Consider the following 12,371-nt stretch of genomic DNA (forward strand, 5'->3'; position numbering starts at 1 on the left):
CCGCTGATATCCCATCATCCAACTGTCTTCTGCTTACAGCCCCTCACAACTAGTCCCCAAGCTAACAGTAGCGGTGCAACAAACAAACATGGCAGCGGAGGTGGAGACTTTGGTTTGCCCATTTCAGCTTCTATGTCACAACTGAGAGATTGTTCAAACTGCATTTTTTTGTCTTTTACTGATTCATCACAAATTTAATTTTAAAAAAGACAGTTTTAATATTAAATTCCATTATGTTTGTACTCCGTTGTGAAAAAATGCTACAACCACATGTTAAAAGAAAGATCAAAATCGCAATTTTTATTGGAGTGGTTCTTAAAAAACAATGTTGTTTGCAGATGATGCAAATCTTTTTGTGGAGATAATTTAGAGGAGCTTTTCAATGCAACTGGACAAGAACTTACTACATTTAAGAGCTGGTTTGATCTGAATAAATTCACATTAAATTTAAATAAAACTAAGTATATGGTAATTGAAAATGGAACAACCTGCATTATTAAGACAAATAAGATTAATAGTGAAGAAATAGAAAGAGTGTCAGAAAATCTATTGGTGTAATAACTAATGAAAAATTGAGTTGGAAGAAACATACAAATAAAAAAAACTCAAAAATGTTCAAATCAGCATCTTCAACATTTTTCTAATTAGCCATTACTGTATATATAATATTATTCCTTCATAATCCCATACATGATTTATTTAAGACATTTAAGGTAAAAGTTACTATGTTTTTCTTCAGAAAAAAAAAACAAGAATAATCCCTAGATTAAATTATATAGAGCTGACTAACTTACTATTTATCAGATTGAAATGATCAAAGTTTGGCAACCTGGTTGACTTCTGAATAATTCAACTTTGCTTAAAAATAAACAATGAACAGCCACAGGCACTTCCATGTAAGAGATAGTAAATACAGTGATAATAAATACAAATCCTAAACTTCACTGTATCTCCTCAAGACTGTAGGTAAGACATTAAAAATATTAATTTATAAAGAACTAAATTCAAACCACTTATAAATAGTGATTTAATTAATAGACACAAGATTAATTGTATTTTTATCTATTTTTTTTCCTTTTGACCATAATTGATTGTTTTGTTGTATATATTTATTTTATTTAATTCTGTTCAAATACTGTTTGCTTTAATTAGCTTGGACTGGATTTAAAAAAGGGGCGTAGACTTAATAAGTTGTTAATTTACAGTCAAAGCCCTTTTGAAACCTCTGTTTATGTTTATTTATTCATTATCTGAGTTCAAAATGAATAAATAAATAATACAACATTAAACATAAACCCTACAGTTGGCTAATACTAATCTTAATGTCATAAAACTGTATTAAATATATTAAATATTAGACAACACGTGTTTGACACTTTATGATTCACTTTCTTCTCGATTGGTGTAACATAAAGTTTGGTTTTGAAGCAAGAATTGTGGCAGCCCTAATAGATAGATAGACAGATGGAGTACATGTACTTTCATGAACGACACGGGTGAATCAGACCCGACTTAGCAGACGGCGCTCAAACTGTCAGGTCAAGGTTGGAACACTAAACCGGTTTAGTGTGGCCAAACGTTCCCACATGTACAGCACACAATATGGACGCAAATACTGTTTTTTGAGGTTTTTTTCAGTTTCCCATAACCTTGCTGTGTTTCACAACATTTAAGATTCACCGTTTTTTCCAAAAAAAAAAAGTTTTTGTTATTTTTCAAAAACCCCAGCGCACACACTTGTGTAAATGATGGATTAAAGCAAAGAGGCAGACATTCAAAGCTCTCTGCTGAGTCTCCAGGAAATGTCATCGGATTGCCACTCAGGTTTCTACCAAGTCTATAATGTCCTTAGCATCTAATAGAAACAGCTTTTTGCCACGGTAATGAAGAACGGCTTATTAATAATTCATCGTATTTTTACAGTGAACTTGGAAAGAATTAGACACTTCATTGTGACTAAAGCATTTCGGATGTTACATTACTTTAATTCTCTAAAAGCATTAAAAAATAACGGGAGCTTCTGCAGTTCTAGAATCAATTAGTTGTGGACAGGATTGATTCTAGGTGCACAAAAGAAAGTATATCTAATGGTTTTGCAGTAAAAACTCTTCAAGTCCATCATCACACGCAGGTGTGTTCGCTCATTCTCATTCAGAACTGTGTGGGTGTATGCAGACTCGGCTTCTCTATACTCCCCTATTAATTTGCGGCACCCTCTTGAGTGTTTACGCCCGTTTCTGAGCGTGTACGCTGACTCTTGTGAGGCGCTTTCGGCATATCTTCACTTATAGCCTGACAGGAAGGCGAGCAGGGCTTTTAAAGGATTAGTTCAACATGTTGGGAAGACATTGTTCTCTTCTGTGGCCCACCTGTTTTGAATCCTTAAAGCCTTCTTGATAAGCGTGGCCTGAAAGCGTGAAACGAGCACAAAAAGTCAGTTCAATCAGACATGAGGATTTTATTTTATTTTATTCTCCTGATAGTAATCATTTTTTTTGTTGTCTGCATCCTGAGTTCTAATGCAGAGGAGCCATAACTGCACCCGTCATGAGAAACATGCAACACTGGAGGATCTATTTTAAGGCAAAGCGCAGTGTTTTTCTAAACCTTACCAGTTAATATTTAATGCCTTAGCCTCCCTAAACAGCAAAGAAATGCAAAATTAAGCATAAAGTAATTGTGGGCTGGACAAGAGGGAAACTTATTCTGTTAGGTCATCATATTTCAGGGGCACTTCCTTAGAAATGTTTTAAAAATGCACAACAAAGCAATGCTAGAAAGTGTAAAAGGTTGTTGTACAAATTTTATCAGGGGCTTATGTTTTCACTGTTTGGTCTTTCCGGACCAAATTTTACCGTAATTAACCACTTAAGACCTGAGTTAATATTTGAGATAACACATTACACATGTAGCCATAGGTTAGCAGTTATGCAGAATTAACTATATGGTAATATAACCCAAAATGCGACGTTCTCATATGTGGTCGCATTATGGGGTAAAATAGCTGTCAAAAAGAAACATATTCATAAATCATATTTTGTATTCACAAAAAGAAATCCGTATTCATAAATAGGTTGTGCAAAAATTTATATTTGTGCCAAACTTACATAAAAAATATGAATACATCATTTATTTTTACGTTTAACATGTCTCTTTTTAATTTTCCTTGTTTTGAATACGACTTCTCTCTGTCTTGGATACGGATTTCTCCTGTTACCTAACTGTCAAAACTACGTCAGACAGAGAGAAGTCGTATTCAAAACAAGGAAAATTAAAAAGAGACATGTTAAACGTAAAAATAAATGATGTATTCGTATTTTTTATGTAAGTTTGGCACAAAATATAAATTTTGCACAACTTTGTATTTATGAATACGAATTTCTTTTTGTGAATACAAAATATGATTTATGAATATGTTTCTTTTTGACAGCTATCTTACCCCATATCGCCTGGCCTGAAGACGTTCAATTTCAATTGTATTTACTTCTCAGGGACAGTGCACATTAGAAACATTGCATGAAATGAGCCAGAATTAGGATATATTTCATCTCTTGTCTCTAGACAGGTGGTAAATTGTCAACCTAAAAAGCTAAAAAACAATTAAAAAAAGCAAAAGTTTAAAATATCAATATCAATAAAGACGATATACAAAAAAATGCAATTATAAGACAATCACTTAAGATGCAAATAAAAGTTCAATTTAAAAAATGCACCAAATTTCAGGTGTAAAAATGACTTGAAAAGACATAAATTTACTTTTGGGTAGCCGAGGAGTAGAGTGACATAAAAGAACGGCCAAAGATTGTGTGACTAAAACGAGAGGGTGAATCATCAAATCTATGGGTAAATGAGCCGGTAGCCAGTGGAGTGACTTAAGAAAGAGTATAATGTACACAAAGTAAAAAGGTTTCAAGACCTGCATCTTATTAAAAAATGTTTTTTGTGTTTTTTACTTGTTTCTGTGGCATTTTTCTGATGTTGGAGCTTAAAACTGTTTTTCTTTCTGGCAAGTAAAAACGATCATTCATTACCAGGAAAAAACATTGACTGTATATAGAGAACTGGACTGAGTGACCCCTCCTGACCCACCCCCGAAGTGATTGACAGATTCTCCAACTTTCAGTGGAAGGGTTGTGGACATCAAACAAGCTTACTCATGATTGGTGACAGTAGTTGCCATAGAAACATTGACTTAAACCAACTAAGTCCAATCACTGTCATATGGCTCCAACATGGAGAAGTCCATTTCGCAGAAATTAATTGGCTTCCTTTCGTTGGAGCTGGAGATAATGTGTTTTCTATGGGTGACATCCAGTTCAATACACAGTTAGAAAAATGCAGTTTGAAAAAGATCGGATTTGTTTTGTGGAAAAGACGCTAGGCGGACCACAAGTACGGCAAGTGAAAGGGGTCATAAATTACAAAAAAAAAGGTTGTAAACGCTCACACTTGTAGACGACTAGATTCATAAACATCTTTGTTTTCCTTCACCGAGCTAGCATATGGCTAAATACTGGATAGTTCCGATATTGATCGCCGTTTTTGTTGCACCGCTAATACAGGTTTTATAATTTTGGAAATACTTTTACAATACATCAAAAGATGATTGGAGTGGGCCTTTAAGAAACATCAGGCAATGTTTGTTGCTGTTTTTTAAACATTCAGCTTTTGGCATTTAGATTTTAAGCTTGGTTTAATTTACCCTTAAAAGTTAAAAGAAATTGGCTTATAGAAACATATCAGACTACCGTCAATTATGGTGCACAGAAATTAACAAGCTGCATTAAATATATTGAAGCCTCACATATTCAATGGGTGTAGAAATGACAATGTGTTAATTAATGGGCTGCAGAGGTGTTGATGGGCCCGTTTTTAACATTTGGAAGGGGCTGTATCCGGGCAAACGTTCCAGTCCCCACAATTATACGCAGTGAAGGTGAGGATAAAAAAAAGTCTCTCTAAACTCCTGATGTTTAAAGTTCCGGGATGTATGCATGCAAAGCGTATAATGACGCAGTGATCTTTTATAGTACAAGTGTAGCCTAAAGCTGGTGACACTTGGTTAAACTTAGCCGGAGGATTATTGCTGTGTTGGAAACACTGCATCCCATGTATAATTAATCCGAAAATGTACGGCGCCGATTTTCCGGCCCATAAATGTGTAGGGCAGAACCCTTGGGTGGCCTCGGGTCCAGTTAGCCCAAAAAGCAGGATGACCGCAGGTCTGTGGTTCTAGATGGTACCAGCTGAATATTCATGCTGTGGTCTAGTAGTACCATCCTCTGGGAGTCAAGCTCTTAGAAGTGGGTCTGATTCTGACCTGAATGTCTTTCTCTCCCTCTTCCCCTTCTTCCATAATTCATGTTCTAAGGGTGCATGTGTGATTATTTTTAGCGAAGCTCAGTGAACGGTGTGTTTACAGAGACGTGGACGGAGCCACATGGCAGGTGTGTAACACACAGCAGATCTGAGTGGGAGGGGCAAAAGTTTGGTTTTGATTGTGGTCTTGTGAAGGGTGGTTTGTGTCAGTGTGTGCATGTTCGCTGTGTGTGCGTGTGGGGAGCAGCAGATGTCTGTCTGTTCCAGCTGACAGCAGATGACACCAATAATAAAAAGAGATATGGAACATTTCTCTTTCCTGAGCTGTTGTGTGCAGGAGCTGCCACGGTTGCTCAGTTAAGCATCAGCTGTCACATGTGTTACACATTGCTGTAGGTGACAATTAATTCTCACAATTACACTTTATCACACAATCAGGAAAAATATATATCTTTTTAAAAATTAAAAAAGACTACTTCTGAAATGCAATTGATGTATTTTCTTGCTTTATAATGAACAAAAACATTTAAATAAATCTCAACATTTAAATATTTTAGAACAGTAAAACAAATGTTTGTAGGCAAAAACATTCTGCAATTTGTTGTGCTTTGATTGGGTTTATGTTTTAATTTTTTACATTGTTTTGGCGTTTTATTGTCATTTTTCTGACAAAAGGAGGACATGTATTAAGAAATGTAAAGACCCACTCTGATCGTCTTTTGGTCCACTGCAAAGCATTCCCATTGGTCTTTAAATCAGCTAAAATATAAACTTGTGTTGTTTTCTAGGACATAGTTTCTGCAGAGCGGCAATAGTGCATTAGTAATTCACCTCAAAATTATTTGCATGGAGTAAATTAATGTCCTTCCCATCATCTATCTGTTAACACTCTCTCCAGCTAGCTTACAGCTTACTTTAGCGGTGCATCAAACCTGGAGCTATCCGGTCTAGTCGTACAGTTTTTAGCCAGATACTAGCTCAGACAATGAAAACAAAGACGTACATGAATCTAGTCATCTACAAGTGGAAGCATCAGAATGGAGTTTTTTCCTAGTGATTTATAATCTTTTTTGCTTGCCATACTCGCAGCCCGCCCAGTGTATTTTCAACAAAACAAATATGATATTTTCAAACTGCATTGTTTTCTCTGCTTCTGAATCCCCCGATTTTAGTCATCTACAAGTGGATGCATCCAAATGGAGCTGAAATTATGGCGTCTTTTTCCTGGTGATTAATGGTGTCTTTTGCTTGCCGTACTTGTGGCCTCCTCAGTATATTTTCTACAGAACAAATACAATATTTTTCAAAGTGCTGTTTTTTGGCTGCTCCCGATTCATCCCGATTTGAAGCTGCACACGGATCTAGTCGTGTACAAGTAAATGCATCAGAATGGAGTGGAAATTATGGCCTCTTTTTCCTGGTGATTTATGGCCTCTTTTGCTTGCCGTACTGTTGGCAACCCTCAGTGTATTTTCTACAAAACAAATACGAACTTTTTCAAAGTGCTTTTTTTGGCTGCTCCTTATCCATCCTGATTTATAGTACCACATGGATCTTCTCGTCTACCACTGGATGCATCTGAATGGAGCAGAGAATATGGTGTTTTTTCTTTTCCTGGTGATTTATAATCTCTTTTGCTTGCCGTACTTGGAGCCCTCCCACTGTATTTTAAACAATATAAATATGATCTTTTTCAATCTGCATGATTTTCTCCGCTCCTGATTCATCCCGATTTGAAGCTGCACATGGAGCTAGTCGTGAACAAGTGGACGCATCAGAATGGAACGGAAATTATGGCGTCTTTTTACTGGTGGTTTATGGTCACCGTTGCTTGCCATACTTGTGCCCCCCGCCCCCCTCAGAATATTTTTAACAAAACAAATAAAATCTTTTTTAATGTGCTTTTTTTTCTTTTTGGCTGCTCCTGATTCACCCTGATTTTGAAGACGCATATCGATCTAGTCGTCTACGAGTGAATGCATCGTAATGGAGCAAAGATCGTGGTGTTTTTTTAATAGTGATTTATAGTCTTTTTTGCTTGCCATACTTGTAGCCTGCCCAGTGTATTTTCGACAACATAAATACGATTTTTTTAAAACTGAAATGTTTTTTATTCTCCTGATTCACCACTATTTGAAGATGCACATGGATCTAGTCGTTTACAAGTGGATGCATAAGGGTGCTTGTGGCTTGCCATAGAGCGTCCGCATCACACCTACAAGCATCTTCGAACAGCAGTTATGGTCTTCTGATTAACAACTTTTTGAATAAAGAATACTCAGAAATGCAATTTTAAGCTTCATTTCCTTTATATATGTCCTCCACCGTGAGAAAATTTCAATAAGAACATGTTAAAAAACACATTTTCATTCAAATGGGACTTTAAACAAACATTCAAAAAGCCATAATTGTATGTTTTATTACTCTGAAAATGTTCTGATTCAAAAGTTTGTTACTATTAAAGATATGCCATTCCTAGCACTCTGAAAACTACAGTCAAACTGCGACCACTTAAGGAGAGCCTGATGCAAGTCGCAAATAAAAAACCCGAAGAGCCACAGCTGATTGCTGAGCCACGTCTGCATCGTTCCACTGCACTTCACTCTCAACCCACTCTCTACACACTGTGACAATCACTAGAGCTTGATTGTTTTGACCCTCGCCTTAGTCTGTGCACAAGCGTACGTGCAAGTGGATGCCAAATCGGTCACGAGGAGTAAAAGGTGAATGGCACCCTCACCTGTACTCTTAATTCAGTGTCCTGCGACATATTTCTATTCAATTATGAGACAGGTTCAGCTCCCTTCTATCAAAAGCAATCAAAATAAATAGAGAAATCAAGCTGTAGATTAACTTTTTTGAGTTGACACTGAAAGATTACTGAAGAAAGTTAATGTGACAGCTGATGGATTAGTCAGATCGTGAAAGATATTTGGAAATTAAAGATGCAAAAGAGAGAAGAAACAGAAATTAATGGAGAAACTGCTTCAATAAATAAATATTTTTTGACAATATATGTATATTTAGATGATTTATTGTGTTGTTTTGCTCTAGAATAAGTCATTTAAGCAATCAAACAACACAAACTGTTTCTGTGTTGGGCTGCATGTTTACAGAGCAGGCTGCATCAATCAGTGGCAGGACAGAAAATTGTGCAAAGCACCCCAACATTCTGTTACCCCCTCAGGAAGAATCCAGGCTGCTTCGGTAAGGAGATTCTCACTCACCTCTGCGTCCTGGAGAGGGGGATCCAAGCGGAGCTGAGGAACTTCACCACCGTTCACTGGACAATCACGAAAGCCTCCCCACCTCCGGACCCATCGCAGTGATAGATCTCTTGTTCTCGCCTCAATCTGCACCCCCACCTACTGCAGAGCACGACCGGTTTGGGCACTGACAGTCCGAGCTGAACTCCTTACAGCTGGAGCTCGGAGGATGCGCTCCGCACGCCCGGAGGAGTGAGGGATGAGGAGGGAGGAGGAGGCTACACCACTCTGCTGGAGTTTGCAATACGCTGACTCCGTCAGGGGGCCGCATGGGAGCGCGGAGTACCAGGGGACCCGCGGCTTCTGGTTGCGGTGTTTTTGCGCCATCTTGTGGTGATGGAGATGAACTGCAGCTCAGAGATTCCGCCTTCAGCGCTGATTGGCTGCGACGCGCCTCGCTGGGTCCTGTAATGAGCAGCGACCGGCCGCACACCTGAGACCGCTTGACAGCAGAAACCCACTGAGTCCTGCTGGTTCTTACGCTTAAAATAAATCAAAATGTTTTCGAAGCTGTCTTTGAGGAGTTTTTTGGTGTAAAAACACAGCATTGCAATTAATGTTTTAAAGACATTCTGATGAAAATTGTGTTTTTGGTATTCTTAATATGTTCTTGTAGCATTTTTCTGATAAATGAGGATATAGATTAAGAAAATGCAACCTAAAATTGTATTTCTGAGTATTTCCTTATTCAAACCGGTGTGAATCAAAAGCATACAAAAATGTCGTTGGAAAAAGCTCCGCTCCATTCTGAGGCATCCAACCTTTAAGGGTAACCAAACAGTAGATAAACTATTTTTCTCTATTGACCTCTATAAATGAGGCTTTAACAGTGCTCTCTGTTGGTCATTGCCATTTTTTGACAAATTAAAATATATTTTTTTACCTTCTTGAAAATATAGTCAGTATAGTGCTGCCCCCTACAGGTTGAAGCGATGTGGCTTGCAGCACAGACTCTTCCTAGAGGGAGCTGTTGGCATCGATCTTTCGTCATCCGCTCGTTTTCGTGTATATGGGAGGGGCTGCTGCAGACAGTGCAGGTTTTTAGAGGATTACTCTTAAATGCATGAACGGATCAAAATACCGTTTGGGGTTCTTCATAGTGAGGAATGAAGAGTAAAATGCACTTAAAACCTCAAAAAGTAGAATTTTAATGGTAGAGCCCCTTTAAGCTACCAGTAATGTTAGGTTGGGGGTGTGAGGGGCTGTAAGCTAGCGTGAGAGTTTGTAAACAAATGGGTTAAAGGGAAGCTGGGGGCGAGGTTGCCCCAAATAGGAAAATCCCTAATGAACTCCTGCTGTTCTACAGAAACTATGTCCTAGAAAATTAAACAAGTGTATTATGATTTTGGCTAAAAACATAATTATAATTGAAATACCAATGTGAACACTTTTACAATAAATCAAAAGATGATCAGAGACTTTAAAATGGTTTGTTGTTACAATTTCTCTCGTAAAATCACACAAGTTGCAAAAAATGATAAATGTTTAATGAAGTATGAAGTGAAGCCAATTTATGCATACGTTGTGTTTTTTATTTGAATCTCTTTAAAACCTTAGTCTTGATAGCATCCCAGTTACAAATCAAACCACAAAGTCTATTTTTGTGGCTCCTACAAATACATTTTTTGTGAGAATTTGTTTGAAGGACTCAGAAAAAATAAAAAAGGTGTTTCTTTGGGTTGTTGTAGTTAGGATATTCCTTATAAAAATGTCTTCCAAAAAAAGGTCTTATCAAATCCTAACACTTAAAAAATAAATGTCTAATGAAAATTGTGTCTTTAACATGTTCTTGTGGTATTGTCTGTTAATGGAGGACATGTAAAGGACTTAAAATTGCATTTCTGAGTATTTCTTTAGTCGAATCGTTGTGAGATGGTGGCAAACAAAAAACACAGTTTGAAAAAAATGCATATGTGACCTAAAAATGCAATGAGCAGGCTACAAACTCCCTCACGATTCTGATCCATCCACTTGTAGACAGCTGGATCCATGTATGTCCTGGCATTTGGTTCAAAACTATACGGTGTGGGCTAGTTCTGTGCCAATAGTCCTGTCCACAACTCGAAGGAGAAGGGGCTAGACATGATGCTCTGCAAAAACTATTTCCTAGAAAATAACACAGGCTTTTTGATTTTGGCTAAAAATGGCATGATCATGACTAAAAGACTGATGATCAGAGTGGGTCATTATTGTATTTGAGCAAAAGTTTGTTAAAAAATATCTGGACTTATTCACCGTTGTCCATGTTTATGTTCACTTATTACTTCAGAAAAACATAACTTTGCGGCTGTAATAAAACTGTCTTGTTTATGACATGATAAAAAATTGAAAATTACAGACAGATTAAACGCTACATAGATAGACAAGGATAGTTTGTTGTATGGCAGACAGTTGTAAATTGTATTTTAGTGGTATTTTAGTTACTCTAGTGGAATTTTTCTGATGGACATATTAAGAAATCTAAGTTTTAAAATGAATGAAACAAAATATGGCATTGAAAAAGCTTGTAGGTGTGATGTAGAAGCTCTACGGCACAAGCTTCCTGTTCCGCTTCATTCTATTGCATCCACTTGTAGACGACTAGACTTATCTGAGCTTTCATCTGACTCAAACTGAACGGCTGGATAGTTCTATTTTTGCATTTTCGTTGCACTTGTAAAATTGGGCTCAACTTGTAATATAGAGTGCAAAAAGATGGGTGAAAGGAAGTGGGGGTGGGCTATACTGCATCAACAGCACCACCTACAACATAGACAAATTTCTAATAATCTACTACAGCCACTTTGCAGAAATTATGTCCTTGAAAACAACTCTTTAAAAAAAAACCTGTTTTTGTTCTGCCTATCCCGTCAGGGCTTGCCACACATCAGCTTTTACCAATTCCCAAACTCGGTTTGGCAGAGAGTTTTATGCTGGATGCCTTTCCGTGCACCCAAGAAAAAAAAAAGTTCAGAACTGACTGCAGTATTTATAAAATTACCTGCGAATACCGTTGCGACTTTTCATTTGAGCTAATGATAACTAGCAAAGACACGTCTGATTATTGGTGTTTTTATCTTTATGACCTACTTGTTGTGTTTCAATTACTCCACAGCAGTGTTTCTAAATGTCTTTAAATGTAATTTTCAGTGTCAGGTGGACAGTCTGAGACGTGATTCCCTTTCCTAAACGTATCAACACAGGTGAGGTGCCCGTTAGCGCACGCTGGTACCGCTCCATGAAGAAGGCAGGAGCACCTCATCATCAGCTGAGAGTAGATCAGTGTTCTGAAAGTCACTTCAAAGTTTGTTTACACATAAAAGGCTCTGTTGAAAAGGTTTTAAATGTTCTAACATAAATAGCTACGTTTCATCCCATGAAGTCATATGATCATACAGTACATGATAGCGTTTTGTGAGCAGAGGGTGTTTCTTCAGGACGGCAAACTTTGACTTTGTGGATGTCATTGTGTGTACACATAACGACAAACTAGCATACAATGTAAGAAATAACAAAAAATAAACCTATACCAGAAGTACACGGAGATTTGCTAAGTCCACCCATTTAGATAGCCACAACCGGAAGCAAGTAAACGGTCTTTTTCAAAACCGGATGTAGGTCACACAGCTTGTGCATAAAGTCCATTGATGGGCCCAATCCGGCCCCTGGGCCTCGACTTTGACACGTGCTGTGTGGTATCCGGGCTGGGGACGGGTACAGGGAGACCCAGTTTATCATGTTTTTGCGGTATCCGAGTAGGGCTTTTAGCCACTAATTGTAGACTATTCTGTTTTTAAACAAAACAAA

The 12,371-nt window shown here is 37.6% G+C and overlaps 1 protein-coding gene across 1 annotated transcript in view; it reads right to left on the minus strand.

Annotated features, from left to right (window-relative positions):
* cpne4b (copine IVb) overlaps positions 1-8,851 on the minus strand; it is a 43,769-nt gene extending 34,918 nt beyond the window's left edge. Inside the window, exon 1 of the mRNA XM_024259529.2 lies at positions 8,547-8,851. The gene's annotated coding sequence lies outside the window, so the exon portion shown is untranslated. The remainder of the gene's footprint in view (positions 1-8,546) is intronic.
* Between the last annotated feature and the right edge of the window lie 3,520 nt (positions 8,852-12,371).

The sequence above is a fragment of the Oryzias melastigma genome, linkage group LG11, assembly GCF_002922805.2.
Source record: "Oryzias melastigma strain HK-1 linkage group LG11, ASM292280v2, whole genome shotgun sequence".
Lineage (NCBI taxonomy): Eukaryota > Metazoa > Chordata > Actinopteri > Beloniformes > Adrianichthyidae > Oryzias > Oryzias melastigma.